At 28.4% G+C, this 12,946-nt stretch overlaps 1 long non-coding RNA gene across 1 annotated transcript; it reads right to left on the minus strand.

Annotated features, from left to right (window-relative positions):
• Positions 1-624: 624 nt before the first annotated feature.
• LOC147806192 (uncharacterized) lies at positions 625-3,622 on the minus strand. Its single transcript, XR_015435860.1, has 2 exons — positions 3,482-3,622; positions 625-1,024 (listed from the first exon to the last, which is right to left on the minus strand). It is a non-coding gene; the product is annotated as an uncharacterized LOC147806192 (long non-coding RNA).
• Positions 3,623-12,946: the final 9,324 nt, after the last annotated feature.

Below are 12,946 nucleotides of genomic sequence, written 5' to 3' on the forward strand. Positions count from 1 at the left end.
ACATGTCAAAAACCTGCCAACCCTGTTTCCTCCCCTCAAACACGATAAAACATCTGCATTTTGCAATCTCTCCTCCATTCATTGCACGTTTACTCCTCCCCAACAGCAAAATTACTCTAAATTTCTATTTGCATTTTTATAAAATAATTAATTTAAAATAAATTTGTATTATGTTTAAAAGTTTCCTACAGAAAAAATCTATCATAAAAAATTTCTAACATTTTCCTTTGGCTAAGAATTTTAAAATCTGGCAAATAATTTGAAATACTTAGTATAGGCTATGTATATATATATAGTAATATCATAATTAAAGGTCAATAAAGAAAAAGTGCAGGTAAAAAAAGAAAACACAACACCGGATGCAAAATTATAATGGTAAACATACTTAATACAATGAGTAATTTAACCAGTGAGAATAGCCTAAACCAAATTTACAAAAATTATAGTTTAAAATAAAACAAAATTAAAAAAAATTAGCACTATAATGAGAAAATAAAATATCATAGTAAAAGGTGATAACATATAGATAAATTTGCTTTACAGAGCGGAACAACTGTAAGTCAATTTTACTTGGAGATAGTAAGATTCGTTTAATGCAGACTCTTATAAAAAAAAGTCCACATGTTTCGCAGAGAACTTTTATTAAAACATTTTCCAAATTTTGAAAAAAATCAAATGACACACATTTTTCTTTCTTTTAGTTTTCACTAGTTATTAATACAGAATCACAATAATTCGGAGAAATAGCAACGGACATTTAAAGGTTGTATCCGGAAGAAAAAATGCTCAAGTTAAACACTTTGCCGGGGGAGGTACATGGGCAAAGCATTTGCAGAGGAGGCCTGATCAAATCCTTCCCACAGCATCCACATTATTTATAGTTTAGCATTGACCACAGTGCTGATGTGAAATATCCTCAGAGGTAGTTGGATCATGGGTTTGAGTCCCCTGGACGCCAGACTAACTGTAGCAGGCTTAGTGGTTTTCCTCTCCATGTAAGTGTTTTATCATGCATTCAGCTCGGCTAGAACATTTAAAACAGGACTTATCAATGTAAGAGTATTTTATTTAAATAAGTAGTTAAAAGTTTCTATCACAATGTACACAAATACATTCATGAAGATTTTATTACATTAAGAATAGGTTTAGCTAAAATAATTTTTATATATAATATTATTGAGCTAATTTAACACGTTGAATGCCATAGGGGTCACAGGTGACTGGTGCTGAGTTTTTTCGTAGCGTCACTGGGGTCACCGATGAACGGCGAAAAATAGAAGATTATTCGATACACATAATACGAACAAATTTTTAATGCTCTAATTTTTTTTTATATCATTATTATTACTAAAATGGTTTATATACTGAAAAAATCATTTTGGCCAGACGGGCAAGCCATGTAAAATTAGTGTGGCATTCAACATGTTAAAGGAAAAAAAAGTGTAAATCTATCTAAGCTTAAATACATAAGAAAGTGCAAGGATTGTTTTTAACACAAAACAAAATTGGAGTCAACAAAGAAAATTCAAATGTAAATCGAAAAGTAATTATTTATAAAAGTAATTATTATTTATAAAAATATTTAATATTTAAAAATTTTTTTTTGCATTTACTGGAACACAGTCAAGACAGAAAGTAACAGCAAAAAAAAAACTATTAATCATTTATTTATACTAATAATATAAATTTAGATTACACAAACATTAAATTGCCTTTCAGAGAGCAAAAAAAAAAATAATAAATTTCACTGTATCAAGTTTATACACATATCAATCCTTACAATCAATATATTTTCTTTCGAAATATTGTTATCAAAATTGCTTCGCTTCATATTTTTTTTACTACAGTTCAGGAAAAGCATTAGTTATAGATTAATAAAAGTTTTTTGATAATGTTATTCTAAGTAACACAGGTAAGGTAGCAATAACAATAAAAAAAATAAAAGTTTCTTAAAAATTATTATCACTGATGCTGAATTAGAAAGTTTTATTAGGTAGCTTTTCGTAGCAAGAAAACATGGAGTATAAAGTGTTGAGCATTGAATATGAAGTACCAAATATTTTTTTAATAAATTATTTAGTATATATCGATAAAGCATTAAGAATTTATCTTGGAAAATGCCAGTGACACAACAGCGATTCTGCATATCTAATCCATTTGTGATCCAATGAATGTTATGCAAATAATTTTTTTATTTTTTATATATAGTTATTGATATCAAAATTATGAAAATTAAACTGCTCTAGTTAACAATACTTTAATATTTTTTAAAAAGTTCAAGCTGTTAAGTACTTGGCATTATATTATTTTAAACAAAGAGCAAGGTACTCATCACCGCCCATCACTCAACCATGACCAAAAATCCTATTTCTAGGGCTTTACTTTTTAACGGCCATGGTTAAAATGCCATGTAATTTTGATACTGGTCAGATAAAGTGGACTCCGCTTGAGCTAGCTCGTTTGAATCTTCTGCATGATAACCAATGAGAGAACTTTCAGTTGTGGCAGAATTTATATGCAAAGTATACACGCCAGTTGTTTTATACATTGCCAGGATCTAACTCATTACCCTAGTTCTCTAATAAGCAGTGTGAAAGATAATTTAACCAGCTGTGCCACAAGAGCACCCTGGAGCAAGCTATTAATCCTTTTTAAAAATCAAATAAATTGAATTTCAATTTGAAATGTTAAAATTTTTAAAAGGAGTTTCACAGTCGTAAATAATTATATATCCCATGTTATCTATTTTGAGTCATAAATTCAAAACTAAAATTTGAAATTATACACTGAAAGCTGTGATGTTAGAATAATACATTTTAAACATTACTTTTTCTAAAAAAATAATAACTAATTAAAAACTTATAAATCATTAGAAGATTGCCTTTTTCTCCCATGCTTACACCATATTTAAAATATAAATAAAGCATAATCTTATTTTTTTCTTCAGGTTTATATCAACTGTAAGTTTAATAACAGTTTGAAATAATTATAATTAGATATCAATGTCAATTGTTTTCTAAAATAGCTAATGATTGAAAGTATACTTTTCATAATTATAATAAAAATTCGAAAACATTCTTCGTTGTTTTTTAAATTATTCAATCATTCTGTGAGAGAATTTCTGTGATAGCTCTCGAATGTAAACTAAGATAAACAAAAAAGCAAATTGGTATTTCAAATAATGATTTCTTATTCATAGCAATCGCCACATTGAAAACCTCATACAAAATTATAATCAAACACTACAGAACAAATATAGGGCACTTTAAAAACATTCCTCTTAATATTATAATAATAAAACATAAATAATACAACTACAACAGAAATGTAAACATAACTAGGGTTAGCTCTCTCGCTTAAACATTTTTATAAGATTTGTAGCATTAATAATTCACTAATAAAAATTGAAATGTATTAATAAAAAAGATGCCGTCGTTACTTAGGAATTAATATAAAAATAAGATATAAGTATTAAACTTACCAAATTCAAGCATTTTTATAACATCAATAGAACACATTTGCAGAAAACTTCTTCCATCGGTAGCGTGGATGCGAGGGGACAGAAAACGTATTTCGTCATAAAATTTTTCACTGATGTGCGCATGCGCTTGTTCTCCGTTACATGATCGTACCGAAGAAAAAGAAATGAAGCGAATTTCAGAGGCACGAAAGTCTTTTCGTACCGCGCATTGACTGGCGTTTGCTTTGGTGCCTTTAATTCATTGTGGTGCCTCTCATTTTTAAAGGCACATTAGTTATGTGCCTCTTACGCAAGAAAATACACGGTACATTTAGCCTGTGCCTCTGAAATCAGAGGTACAGTTTTTAGAGTGTGGTGTCAATTCGAGGTAGGTAGGTAGGTATTTTATTTACGTCGCACTAGAGCTGCTCAATGGGCTTTTGGCGGTGGACAGGGAAACATCCCTGTGGATGATCCGAAGGAAGACATGACATTGCAATTTTGATCCTCAGCAGAGGGGATGGGTCCCATGCTTCGGTAGCTCGACGAGTTGCGCGCAAAGTCGATCACTTAACGGTAGAACGATACCGCACAACATCGGTCCTTACGCAGGCTGATCAAAGTGTTCACCCACCGGCTTACTGACCGCAGTCAGTGATGCTTGACTTCAGTGTTCTACTGGGAGCCCACATCAGGAACCCACCTACTGGGAACCCAATGTAGACCCACATCGAATTTGCAGAACATGTCTTTTTGTATTTTCCTGGACAGAAATGCTTAGATATCTACTTTAACTATTTTTTTCCAATCTCAGGGGACAAGGAAACTGTTGAATCAATTTAGGAATCAATTTACATTCGTAAACCAAACTTCTTTAATTGCTCTAGAATGCACTGTAAAAAATTCTGGATCAAATTACGAAAAAAAGTACAGATACTCAGGTTGCCGGTACTTTTTACCGTAAATTCAATTTTTACCGAGAAATATTATAGAACACTAAATCTGATATACCATAATTTTTACAATAATAATTACTGTTAAATCACTGAATCATTATAATTAAATGTATGTTACTACAAAAATTAACGGTATAATATGTATACGGTAAAAATAATGAGTTTCTTCAGTAAAAAAGACTTCACAGATGATGCACACAAAGTGCGGTTCTTTGTACTGTAATTTGATCCGGAATTTTTTGCAGTGTGCGTTACATCAAATTGCACTCGGTGATCAAAGATAACAGTAAAAGAATAAACTAGAGATCTCGCGGGATTACCTGTGTCACAATAATGTCACATCTAGTCAAAAAAGTGTGCCAGACTGTAATTACTTACACAATTGCAATACTCATATATTACATTGCTCTTACATTACATTGTGTAAATAAAAAAATTTATTTGAGTTCAATTTTATTGTGTTAGTTCTGCTAAATTGACTTTTATTAAGAGATCATAATTGTTTAGTAAATATGAGGTAATAAGAACAATAATTTTGATAACTAGAATTTCCGGTCAGCTGTTACCATATGAACGGAAAAATGAACTAAAAATAATTTTAACATTATATATTTTGGTTCTATTTATCAAATCATGTTTTTTTTTACTAGAAATGTTATTAACGTACAATACGGTAATTTTACCAATTTTTTTCTCCGTGTAAGCTTTTTTTTGTAATGTTTTGTAATGTTTGACAATAGATTATTAAATGTTATTGAAGGTTATTATAATTTTCAAATAGTTTTGGAGATAATATTCATGACGTCTTAAGTATTTGAGATAGTGATAATTTTTACGAATATATATATTTATATCAACTCCAATTTTTCTGCAGCTTTATATTTGACGTAGAAATAATTGATTTTACAATTTCAAAATATTGGAAGGGATAAAATTGAAAGGAAATAACTTGAGAACTAACAAATCTGCAAATAGAAGTAAATCAACACTTGGAACTATTTCATAAAGCTAATTGAAATGAAATAGTAAATAGTTTTAATAATATACGGTACTATCGCAATTAATAGAAACTATTAATAAAACTCTCTGAGGGTCATTTTTGAATTAGTAATTGTTACCAGAGGGATAGTTTGGAAATTACTAATTACTATTTTGGGGAAGATATTAGAAAAAAGTGTTCATGTGAATAAATAAGTTATCACAGTAAGATATTTTACTAATAAGTTTAAAATGCAATTATGTGTCCCTCGATAGTAGTTGAATAGTATTTATTTTAGTTATTCTCACGTTACATTTGAAAATTGTTAATTTAATTTTTTTTTCCTCAAAATAATAATTTATTTAGGCCTTAATGTTATGTATTTTTCTCTAAAGGTAATATTAAACAATGAGCCTTATCATTTATTTTAATTTTTAGAAACAAAATAATATATTGATGTAACAATAACGAAGTTATTTAAATGTTTTGTGATATAATAATTTAAAAGTAGTATTAATTTTACAAGTATTAACTTTAAAGTGGTTTTCTCGGATTAAAAATCATCCTTATAAAAGCATTTACCTATTGAATTTTAAATTTCAACACAAAAAATAAAAGAGAAAATAAAGAATAATGGAGACAGACAAATTGTATCAGATTCAATTCAAATCAGCGCAGCATTCTGATCACAAGAAATCTTAAAAAACACATTTTCAGTAATAAACTTTCAAGAACTCACTCGAATGAAATTGGTCAAATTGTAATTTTAGGAGTTTAAAGAAAAAGGAAAAAAGTAGTTTTAGTTCCTTTAAGAGTAAAGCATTACTTTTTTCAGCAGTTCTTCATCGATTTCCATGTAATATTTCGTAATCTTTTATAAAATTTATAAGTAAATAAGTTTCTTTAAAGTGTTTACTGCTTTTGTTTGAGCTGTTATCATTAATTAATAACACAAATAGATCTATAATGACTTAGAGATAATAAGATCAAAATTCATTTTTGATTTTTTGAATACATTTTGAACACAATAAAACTCAGTAAGTATTAATGTCAAGGTTTATTGTTAATTTAACTTTATTAGAAATCAAAGTAAAACAATATATTTCAAAGAAAAATCGCTATATGTCGCTTTACAGGACAGTGAAACAAGCACAAAGAAGATACCACAATGAATAATTTTTTTCCTTGCAAACGAATTTTCTTAAAGTAAAAATTTTTGTGAACTGAAGAATTAAACACAAATATGTTATTTACTAAATTAGTGTTTCTGCTACCTGAATACTAACTATTTATTAAGTAACGGAATCAGACAAAAAAAACGTATAGTTTCTTATGGATTTAAATTCTTGACTACAACACAATATGGAATATATGCTACTATAGTTAACAAATTAAAAACTTGAAATTATAAAATTTGTCCAAAAATAGTCCTATGCAAGAGCATTAACAATAATTGATTTTCTTCTATTCTTATAATTATTTGATACTTATATAATTTATTCCTCTCAAAAGTTTAGACAAGGGGAAATATGCGAAAAGTAAGTTGGGAGCCCTTATTGAATTATTTTAACCGTATTCCCCACCTTTTTATTCTCCATATTTTAATAGTCTCATATTTTCGAACCCATTGTAAAAAATATGTTTACTCTGAACAAAAAATGATCTTGCGTTCGGTTCTACGACTTAATTAATAATTAGCACTGATCAACTAGCATATTCATGGTCGTTCACTTGATCTACAAACTATTCCTAGCTTTCTTCATGACAATTTTAATGCAGAACTCAAACTATGTTTGGATGAAATTCCATAAAACTCCTAAGCTTTTTACCTAATCCATCAGCAAATACTCAACTAGCACTAATCATTTAGCATATTTATGGACAACTCTTTAAAACATTATTATTAGTTAGTAAAAAAACAAATCATTAGACCAAAAATAATTCAGGGCGATAATGGTTTTGTTCACGATATCTACAAACTATTCCAATCATATTCCGAACTTTCTTCATGATAATTTTTATCCAGAACTCAAACTATGTTTTGATGAAATTCCATAAAATTCCTATGTTTTTTATGTTGGAAATTATCTCGAGATATTTGAAAATAAGCGATACCAGCACTACATAATTTATTCTGTGTACCGAGGGGAAAAAAGATTGTGCTATCGGCAAGTTAATTCTGGGTAAAATGACTAGCAGATGATTTCAGCCGAACTAATGGGGGGATGTGAGCCGTACTTGGAACATGTTTGAAACAAAAGTTCTTCCGTTTTCTCAAATGAGCTTTAAAAGTAATTAGTGATAATGAATCCATCCATCATTTTCTGGTTGTTAGTACATTAATGAAGTCGGATAAGAACTGAGTTAGTAATCGAAACTTTCCGTGAAACATGTTTAGAACAATGTCGTTTTATTGAAGTTCAATAATTTTTCGAGTATAGTGAAATTGGAATGTAGATATATCGGTATTGATTCCTGAACAATGCTAATTTTGAACATATCTGATAACTTTGTATTGTGATATATTTTAAGAGAAAACTTATGTTAGATAGTATTCTTTAAAATGAAAAATATGTATTTTCAAATATTTTTTAATGCTGTTAGATAAAGTAAATGTTCATTAGTGGTATTTTGAATTTCGAAAATTTTGCCTGTTACTAGTATACTTTCAATGCTGTATTTTTATTTTAAGTAAATTTTTGATCTTATCATTTACAGAGACTTAACAATATTAATTTTTGACCTTATCATTTTAAATATTGTAATCCATCCATTATTCAAATATTGAAATTATGGATTGATTGCAATGTATTTATTGGATATGGACTGATTACAAGTGTACCAAATAATAAATGTACATTTTACAGCCAATATTGAGGAACTTGACTTATTCTACAAGTCGACGTTTGAATTTTTAAAATCACGATGTCATCATGGTAAATTACTACAGTAAAAAAAAAAACAGATTGAGATGATTTCTCTAACGATTGATTCTTTCATCTATATATTTATTAAATAAAACGGCAATAAAAAATTAAAATAAAGTGTCGTTAAAACCTTGTCATGAAAACGTTATCAATGTTTTCTTAAGTACAATAACGTATTAAAAATTTTTTTGGAAAAAATATATGAACTAACGTCTATTTAAAACAAAGTAAAAATAAGTACACGTACTATTTTGTTTGCAAAAATATTTCATGTACCTAAAAACAAAATAAATAAATTAAATAATAATTAATTAACAAAATAAAAAGTGTCTCTTATATTTGGAGAAAATTTCTCACTCAATCGTTAAATTTTATGAATTGTACAGCAAATTATTTTCATCGCAATTCAAGGCAATGTTTTCGTTTTTAACTGGATAAAACTTTATAACGAAGTTGAAAAATACAGTTTTATTAATTTTACAAAGAAACAAATCCTTGTCATTTCTTCTTACTTAATTTGATTTATTTTTGAATCTTTTGACTGGCATTAAGTGATAAAATTTAATGAAACTTTTAAGAAAGTTTTTCCATTGCCAAATTCAATTAATTATGGTACATTTCATGGATACTGGCATTTTTTTTTCAAGTTCAAACGATCATAAAAAGTCTGATAATTTTAATAAAAATTGAGCAGAATCAGGCAATGCTGTTAACCATTTTTTGTTGTTTCTCATTTTTTTTACTGAGAATTTTCTTGGGACCTCTAAATTTCCCTCAAATCTAGTATAAAATTTTGTACATTTGTTAGAACAAAAAAATAATAACATTACGAAACTTTTTAAACATGCTACTAATTGATGAGTGCATTTTAATTTATTAACAATCATACTGAATATATAATTTTAAACATGCTTGAGAAGATAATTGCTGCACAATTATATATCGGTAAAAATTTACCTACAAATGTCCTATAATGGGAGTAAATTTACAGTTAATGAAACTATACAAGCGTTCCGTAGATTCCTAAATTAACATGTAGTTATAGAATACACTAAAAATAGTGTGTGCATCAGAGGAGAGAATTTAATGTCCTTACAAGAGTGAAACAATATAGTAATCTGACGAATACTTACTTAGAAAATATCAAATCCGTTTGATTTCCAAGAAAACAGAATAGAGTTTAAATGAGACTATTAAAAATTATCTCCAAATTTTATCAGGCATTCAATCTGGACTTGCTCTTTGCCCTTTTGCTTTAATCTCAAAATTCATAATCCGTCGAAGCATTACTGAAATAAGTTGGAATCAGAACAGCAAAACCTGCTTGATTCCCCCAAGACCAAGAGAGGCGTTAAAAAGCGGTTATTAAAAACAACTTCGATTTTAATCAGATAATGGTCTCTTTTCTGAACTATTCCGTTAGAATAGTCTCTTTTCTGAATAATAAATTGTGATAATTCTGGTAGCATGGTTCAGGAAGAATTTCCGGTGCAGCACAATTTTCCTAAATTCAAATTTGTCTGCAACGCAGCCAGAATCTGTTATTTGCAAAATTCAGCTTAATATACCATACACGTAAGAAAAATGCTCAAGGAATTTTAAAAATTGTTCTTAAAAACATGCAAATACACTTAATAAAAGGCAATAAACCTCAAGACAGTAAAAACCTTCAATCAAGCAACGGAAAAAAATCGTTATTCTTGATTTTTAACGTGTTCTTTCAATTCAGCTTTATAATTGTATTTTAAAAAACGCTGCGTAAAGCATTTTCCTATATTTGTTTGTTTTTGTTTTAAAATAAAAATTAAACTGAGATAAAAAATTGTTTGAAGAAGATATTTTAATCTTCACCACCCGATAACGTGATAAAGAGTTTCTGCCATCACGATCAAAAAATATTCAGATAAAATTACGATAGAAAGTACTGGCAACCTAAGTGCATGATGACTGCAATCCATTTCAACAGTACATTCACCAATACATTTTTACCGTAAAATTTATACCGTAATTTTTTTTCAATAATATTTAATTATTTATAGCGCAATAGTTTAACAATAATTTACAGCAAATATTACTGTAAAAATAATGGAGTATCAAACCCTTTCTTCTCTTAAATTTTACGGTAAAAATTACCAGCACTCACTCATTACGTCTGTATCTTTTACCATTATTTGATGCAGAAATTATAATATTTTATAGTGCAGGTGATCTCTAATATGTATAATTACTTGATTTCAATTTTGCCAAAGACTCAATACATTTAATAAATATATAATCCATAATTTTGCAGTTATATTCTATCTTTTAATTGAATTTTATTAATAATATAGACAATTTACAATTTTGTCAATAAAATATTTGAGTTTTATCGAAATAGCGATTGTATATTCATATTTTATATTGTACATTTACTTCAAATACACGCAGCCTCTATCCTATTTTGTTTACCATCAATTTTTATGTATACCAAAACTTCTAAAGCCTGAAAACTAATTGCATTCCATTGGCCTTTTTACGAACACTTTCCCGCACTTTCATTTAACTTCTAAAGCATATTATGAGCTTTTCCTTTAAATATTTTAAAAGCAGCAGACTAAAAGTGTAATCAAAGCACCCGGATTTAGGATACGTAAGAAAATAAAGCTTTTTTTGCTCTTAAACCTTTAAACCTTTTACTGGATATAAGTAATTCATATGCTCAACTCTCATCGCTCCCTTAACACACAAAAAAGTATTCCATTAATAAATTATTTAAGTTTTCTATTCGCCTCTTAAGTAGTTTTGTCCAGCTACAGTCTAAAGTTTTCGTTACAGTTAAATCTTTGTTTAACTTGCAACGAAAGGAAAGTTTATGTTTCTGGTTGATAATTCATAAGCAATAACTTGAGATCTTACCCAGTATAGAGAAATTTTAATTTTTAAATGCTTATCTACAACAATTGAGTATTTGATTGTAGAATTTAATTTAAAAAGTGATTAAATGAAATACATTATTGTTAAATAGTGCTACGTGAAAGATTAACAGGGAGAATTTAGAAAAAAACAACAACTCAAAAGTTATAAATTATCAATCATTATAAACTAAATAATTATAGGTATAGATGTAGTTTTATTCTTAAGTAATTAAGTTAGTTAGTAGTTAGTTTTCCAAAGTTTTGAATTGTTTATCCATGCTGTTTAAATATTAATAGTACAATTGTTTTTTCAACATGTTAATAAATAATCAAATATTAATAAATTTAGGTTTACTTCCGCAATATTGAAATTTTTTCTATTCTTAAATAAAAAATATAAGGCAGGATCAAAATTGGATCAAAGTTCTAATTTTATATTTATTTTTAATTAAATCATGTAACGTCAGTTTATAATATGTTAATGTGTAAGTTATGTAATGTTTCTATTTTCGTTTTAGGTTTAAATAATTATCGACTCTTTAGTATAAATTCATGTAATGTTTGAAGTGCACTCGTATATCTGCAACACACGTCATTATTGCTCATAGGTTTCAAATTTTAATGCTGCATTTCTCGCATGGCTGTTAATTATGTCCTTTTACGATTTTGTTTTTAGGTTTAAATATTTAACAACTCTTAAGTATAAATTTATGTGAAAATTATGCTTCAAGGGAAATTACTCACATTTTGCAACACACTACGTATTGTTCTTAAGTTTCAACTTTTCTTGCTGTATTCTCTACAATGCTTTAAACATTATGCTGGTAAGAGACATTTTGAAATTATTCAAAAGAACATTTTATTTTTAAAAAAAATATCAAGAATTCTACGCAGTTATTAGATTTTTTGTTTATTGTGATTCCGAAAATTCCACATCTAGCTGAGTTTTGTATAATCACAAAAGATATTTCTGTAAATAAAACTAGAGAACAGTATAGATAGTGTGAAAGTGTAAAAATATTTGGTTTCTCGTCATAGTACCTAAAAGCTTTCAAATATGTTTAATAAAAAATTAAATGTTCAATGTCAATATTTCACCACCAAAAGAATCAATATTATCCGTTTTTTTTAGAGCCGTGATGGCTTAAGGGATAGAGTTTTCGCCTTCCGATGAGGTGAACCGGGTTCTAATCTCAGCAATGCTAGTCGATACGAATATCGCATACTACCTACACCGACCACAGTACTGACATAAAATATCCTTAGTAGTAGACGGATCATGGGTAACAGTCCCCTTGCCGTCAGGGTAACCGAGGATGTTTTTGTAGTTTTCCTATCCATGTACGACAAATGCCATCAAAAAGTCCTCTACGAAGGCAAATTTCTCCCACTACTTGATCCAGGAGTTCCCTCGGCTTCTGAGTTGGGTTCAAAATTACAAGGCTGTGGAGTTGAACATTAGCAGTAGTAAACCCTAAAAATTTTGTCGGCTGTTCCACGACGGTAATAGTTTGATATAAAATATAAATTTTTTGGACTATTGTATATACGAGGGTTGCTATTTATATTTCTGGCCTTGGCAACAGTAAGTGTTACTGGGCGACCGCAGACGATTTTAATCAAAAGTTTGATACTTTTAAACATAAATTCAGCAGACGATTTACCATTATAGCTTCATTTGTGTGGTTGACAGTAAATTGAAAAGTTCTTCTCTTTCAAAAAATGGAATT

This window comes from Parasteatoda tepidariorum, chromosome 8, assembly GCF_982258835.1.
Source record: "Parasteatoda tepidariorum strain Cologne lab strain chromosome 8, Ptep-v5.0, whole genome shotgun sequence".
NCBI lineage: Eukaryota > Metazoa > Arthropoda > Arachnida > Araneae > Theridiidae > Parasteatoda > Parasteatoda tepidariorum.